Source organism: Zea mays, chromosome 4 (genome assembly GCF_902167145.1).
Source record: "Zea mays cultivar B73 chromosome 4, Zm-B73-REFERENCE-NAM-5.0, whole genome shotgun sequence".
Lineage (NCBI taxonomy): Eukaryota > Viridiplantae > Streptophyta > Magnoliopsida > Poales > Poaceae > Zea > Zea mays.
The window spans coordinates 168,792,012-168,798,513 of NC_050099.1; positions in this window are offsets into that span (position 1 = coordinate 168,792,012).

A 6,502-nucleotide genomic window follows, 5' to 3' on the forward strand; every position below is an offset into this window, starting at 1 on the left:
CTTTCCGTATGCATGTGTGCAAGATTCCAAGCTGACCCTAAGGAAGCTCACCTTACGGCCGTAAAACGAATCTTGAGATATTTGGCTTATACTCCTAAGTTTGGGCTTTGGTATCCTAGGGGATCCACATTTGATTTGATTTGTTATTCGGATGCCGATTGGGCGGGGTGCAAAATCAATAGGAAGAGCACATCAGGGACTTGCCAGTTCTTGGGAAGATCCTTGGTATCTTGGGCTTCAAAGAAGCAAAATTCGGTCGCTCTTTCCACCGCCGAAGCCGAGTACATTGCCGCAGGCCATTGTTGCGCGCAATTGCTTTGGATGAGGCAAACCCTGCGGGACTACGGTTACAAATTAACCAAAGTCCCTTTGCTATGTGATAATGAGAGTGCAATCAAAATGGCCGACAATCCCGTCGAGCATAGCCGCACTAAACACATAGCCATTCGGTATCACTTTTTGAGGGATCACCAACAAAAGGGGGATATCGAGATTTCTTACATTAATACTAAAGATCAATTAGCCGATATCTTTACCAAGCCTCTTGATGAACAAACCTTTAACAAACTTAGGCATGAGCTAAATATTCTTGATTCTAGGAATTTCTTTTGTTAACTTGCACTCATAGCTCATTTGTATACCTTTGATCATATCTCCTTCATATGCTATGACTAATGTGTTTTCAAGTCTATTTCAAACCAAGTCATAGGTGTATTGAAAGGGAATTGGAGTCTTCGGCGAAGACAAAGGCTTCCACTCCGTAACTCATCCTTCGCCGTCACTCCAAGCAACTCTCCATTCTTGGGGGAGAAAAGCATGAGCATCAAAGAAAAGGACTTTGTCTTTGGGGGAGAAAGAAAGAAGCCCAAAGCAAAAGGACCGGACTTCGTCTTTGGTATAATCTTAACTCATTTATTTATGACCAAAGAGGAAGATAGCACTTAGAGGGCTCTAATGATTCCGTTTTTGGCGATTCATGCCAAAAAGGGGGAGAAATGAGCCCAAAGCAAAAGGACCGCACCACCACCAATTTCAAAAATTTAGTGTTGAATATTTTCAATTGGTTTTCCTATTGTGTTCAAAAGGGGGAGAAAGTAGTATTTCAAAAATAGTATATCAAAACCCTCTTGAACACTAAGAGGAGGATCCCCTTAAGGGGGAGTTTTGTTTAGTCAAAGGAGAAGCATTTGAAACAGGGGGAGAAAATTTCAAATCTTGAAAATGCTTTGCAAAATCTTATTTATTCACCTTTGACTATTTGCAAAAGAACTTTGAAAAGGATTTACAAAAGAGTTTGCAAAAACAAAACTCGTGGTGCAAGCGTGGTCCAAAATGTTATATAAGAAAGAAACAATCCATGCATATCTTGTAAGTATTTAATATTGGCTCAATTCCAAGCAACCTTTACACTTACATTATGCAAACTAGTTCAATTATGCACTCATATATTTGCTTTGGTTTGTGTTGGCATCAATCACCAAAAAGGGGGAGATTGAAAGGGAATTAGGCTTACACCTAGTTCCTAAATAATTTTGGTGGTTGAATTGCCCAACACAAACATTTGGACTAACTAAGTTTGCCCAAGTGTATAGATTACACAGGTGTAAAAGGTTCACACTCAGCCAATAAAAAGACCAAGTTTTGGATTCAACAAAGGAGCCAAGTGGGAACCGAAGGCCCTCTGGTCTGGAAGCACCGGACTGTCCGGTGCACACCGGACAGTGTCCGGTGCACCAGAGGACTCCAGCTCCAACTCGCCACCTTCGGGAATTTCCAGAGGCGACTCCGCTATAATTCACCGGACTGTCCGGTGTACACCGGACAGTGTCCGGTGCGCCAAGGGAGGTCGGCCTCAGGAACTCGCCAGCTTCGGGAAAGCGCCAACGGCTAGTCCACTATAATTCACCGGACTGTCCGGTGTGCACCGGACTGTCCGGTGCAACCCCGGAGCAACGGCTATCTCCGCGCCAACGGCTCTCTGTCGTGCATTTAATGCGCGCTCTGCGCGCGCAGATGTCAGGCGCGCCCATACTGGCACACCGGACAAGGAACAGTAGCTGTCCGGTGTGCACCGGACATCCAGGCAGGCCCACAAGTCAGAAGCTCCAACGGCTAGAATCCAACGGCAGTGATGACGTGGCAGGGGGCACCGGACTGTCCGGTGTGCACCGGACTGTCCGGTGCGCCATCGAGCAGACAGACTCCCAACGGCCACTTTTGGTGGTTGGGGCTATAAATACCCCAACCACCCCACCATTCATTGCATCCAAGTTTCCCACCTCTCAACTACTACAAGAGCTCTAGCATTCAATTCTAGACACACCAAAGAGATCAAATCCTCTCCAACTCCACTCAATCCTTTAGTGACTAGCGAGAGAGATTTGCCGTGTTCTTTTTGAGCTCTTGCGCTTGGATCGCTTTCTTTCTTTCTCACTTATTCTTGTGATCAAAACTCAATTGTAACCAAGGCAAGAGGCACCAATTGTGTGGTGGCCCTTGTGGGGAAGTTTTGTTCCCGTTTGATTGAGAAGAAGAAAAGCTCACTCGGTCCGAGGAACCATTTGAGAGAGGGAAGGGTTGAAAGAGACCCGGCCTTTGTGGCCTCCTCAACGGGGAGTAGGTTTGCGAGAACCGAACCTCGGTAAAACAAATCCGCGTGTCTCACTTGTTTATTCGCTTGCGATTTGTTTTTGCGCCCTCTCTCGCGGACTCGTTTCTTTATTACTAACGCTAACCCGGCTTGTAGTTGTGTTTATATTTGTAAATTTCAGTTTCGCCCTATTCACCCCCCTATAGGCGACTATCAACTTCTTTCTTCAGCAACTCAATAATAGGCTTCGCAATTCGAGAGAAGTCCGGAATAAATCTTCGGTAATAACCAGCTAATCCCAGAAAACTCCGAATCTGGCGAACAGTCGTTGGTGGCCTCCAATTCATCACCTCTTGCACTTTATCAGGATCAACAGCTATTCCAGCCTGAGGGATAGTGTGACCCAAGAATTTGATTTCCTTTAGCCAAAAATCACACTTGGATAACTTGGCATAAAGGTGGTGCTCTCGCAGACGTTGAAGCACTACATGCAAATGCCCGGCATGTTCTTCTTCGTTCTTTGAGTACACCAGAATATCATCGATGAAAACCACCACGAACTTGTCCAATTCCGGCATAAAAACAGAATTCATCAGATACATAAAATATGCTGGTGCATTTGTCAGCCCGAATGACATCACCAAGAATTCATATAGCCCGTATCTGGTTGAGAATGCCGTCTTCGGAATATCACTTGCTCGTATTTTGATCTGATGGTAGCCAGAGCGAAGGTCTATCTTGGAAAACACCTTGGCTCCGACCAACTGGTCAAAGAGAACATCAATACGAGGCAAAGGATACTTGTTCTTGATAGTTACCGCATTAAGAGGGCGGTAATCTATACACAACCTCAAGCTTTCATCCTTCTTCTTCACAAACAGTGCTGGACATCCCCAAGGCGAAGTGCTTGGGCGAATAAAACCCTTATCCAGCAACTCTTGTAACTGCTTCTTCAACTCTGCCAACTCAGCGGGTGGCATTCGGTAGGGCCTCTTGGAAATTGGGGCCGTTCCCGGTTGCAACTCGATGGCGAATTCAATATCCCGGTCCGGTGGCATTCCTGGCAATTCATCAGGAAAGACATCTGCATACTCACAGACCACTGGGATCTTCTTCAGGGGTAACTCCATCATAGAGAAAGCACATGACTGAGAAGAACCCTGACTAGGCAGAATCAAAGTGAAATTCCCGCAGAAAGGAGAATTAACTTCCACGGTACGACTGGCTACATCAAGCACAACTTGGTGCAAGGTCATCCAATTTGCCCCTAGAATAATGTCCACATTTTCCAATCCCAACACAAGAAGAGTGGTTTTGATAATGTGGCTTCCCAGTTGAATAGGCACACTTTGGTTTAATTGATTAGTTGCAATTTTACCCCCAGGTGTGACTATCACGAATGACCCTTTTGAGTGAGAGAATGGCAGTTTGCATTTAGCACTGAACTTTTGGCTAATGAAACTATGAGATGCACCAGAATCAAACAGAATTAAAGCAGGTTGATTATAAACTGAAAAGGTACCGGTCATGATAGGAGCTCCTTCTGGTACTTCCTCTAGAGCAGTGAAGTTGAGCTTCCCTTGCCTGACTTGCACCTTCTGCTTTCTTCCCTTGTCTTGATTTGGTGCTGGCATCTGCCTCTGCTGGTTCCTGGGACAATTCTTGGCATAGTGGCCCACATTGCCACAAGTGAAACACTTGTTCCCATTGCCCTGGCGGAACTGCTGCTGCTGCGGAGGCTGATTGTTCCTTGGGGCGGGAGCTGGGTAGCGGTTGGGTGCCTGCTGCTGCTGCTGAGGTGGCCTGATCACCCATCTGCCTGCCTGCTGCTGAAAACCCCTGCTCTGATTGTGAGAAACAATCTGGAACCTCTGAGCCTGAGCGGACGGTGCTGCCATTGGTGCCTTTCTCTTCTTCTCTGCCCGGTGAGCAACAATGCAATCCTCCTGAGAGATGGCCATGTTGACCAACTCATTGAAGCTATCAGCCCGGATAGTGTTGAGTCGTTCCCGCAGCTTGGTATTGAGACCCCTGCGAAAGCGATCCCTCTTCTTCTCATCAGAATCAGCATGATACCCTGCATACTGGCATAAGTCATTGAAGGCTTGCGCATACTGCAGTACCGTGCGGGTTCCTTGATTTAGGGCCAGAAATTCATTCAACTTCCGATCAAGAATGCCAGCTGGAATGTGGTGTCCTCTGAAGGCAGTCTTGAATTCCTCCCAAGATACTTCACGATCAGCGGGGAGCATAGCACGGAAGTGGTCCCACCAAGTCCGAGCAGGGCCGCGAAGCTGCTGTGCGGCAAAGCGAGCCTTGGCCTCATCAGGGCAGTATCCTGTGAGGAGGGGAAACTTGGACTCGACGACGCGAAGCCATACGTCGGCGTCCAACGGATCCTCTGCCTTGGTGAACAAGGGCGGCTGCGTGCTCAGAAACTCCTGGTAAGTTGCCATAGCCGGAGGTCGCTGATGCTGGCCTCCACCATGATGCTGTTGGTGGGGCTGGCGCTGCAAGAGCTGTCGCAGAATCTCATTCTGCTGGGCCATCAGCTCCTGTACTGTGGGAGCTGGGGGAGGTGGCGGGGGAGCTTGCTCATTCTGCCCGCGACGCTGCCTAGCTGCCATCTGAAAACAGAGATTGTCGCCATTGTTATCCCAACTCACATTTCCGAACGAGAAGATATCATCTCATATGGAGGGAAAATGCCATAATCATAATATTAGGTTCGAAATGAAGATAACATGGTGACAAGGATCCCACAGATATCAAAAGTTTACAGGGTTACATTAATCAGGGGAAAGTACCCATAAGCCTAGTCCAAAATGTGATGCTACTAAGCTCGCATAGGTTTCTATCCGCCTAAAAATGTCAAAGCGACTGCTTAACCCTGAGCGGTGGAAGCGACACTGGATACGGGTGAAGGAGGCATCACGGGGGTAGTCCCATTGGCACCAGGGGCTGGTCCTAGCTCCTCGGGAGCCTCTTCTCCCTCGCTTCCTGCTTCATTGGCCTCCATCTCCAGGTGGTGCATGTCCAAGTGGTCATTGGCTTCCTCAAGTTCCCTCTGCACATCGTGAAGCTGGATCTCCAAGACATCAATAGTGTTGTCTCGGATCTCCACTTGCTGCTCCAGGGTAGCGATACGCTGGCTCAGCCTTTCCACATGCAGATCCTTCTCCACCAACTCTGTGGATAGGTCGACCACAAAATCTTCCCGACTGTCGAGAGTGAGCTTGGCAGTCTGAGCGGTGTTAGCAAGAAGTGTCATAGCATCGCTCTGAAGGGCCTGAAGGCGGTACAGCGCACTCATGCACTGAACAGTGACCCTCCCAACCAAGTCAGGATACATTGCCCACACATCCTTCACATGGCTCACGCGGTTACACCACATGGGATCATCCTTCTTCTCAGCAGGGAAGAGTCCCAAGGGGTGCATCACCATCTCCAGGGGATGGTAGCCACAGAAAGTCGTCAGAGTCTTCATGGCTGTTGCCTCAACGGTGTCGTCCGTCCTGAGTCCAATTGTCTCAGAGTCAAGAGAACACCAACCCGGCTGAAGGGGATGAGCCTCCAAAGTCAGCCAGACCCGACAACGAGGTACCCGATGCTCCTCATACAACTGCACCGTGTACAAAGGGGGCGTAGGGTAACCGGCGGAGTTAAGCACTTCCCACAAGATGGAAGGAAAGCCATCGCGAGAAAGGAAGTCAGAACTGAAACGAGAGTCTCCTCTACTGGCGGGGGTGGGTGAATTCATCTGCGGAAGGGAATCAAAGATAAAGATTATGGTGGAAGGAAAAAGAAAAAGAGAGCCCGGATGGTTCTAAAGAAAAGGGGTTAGCTCAAATTTTAATTCCTCTTTGTGTTTTATAATGCATGCATGCTGTAAGAAACGTTGCCTCTCAAAAG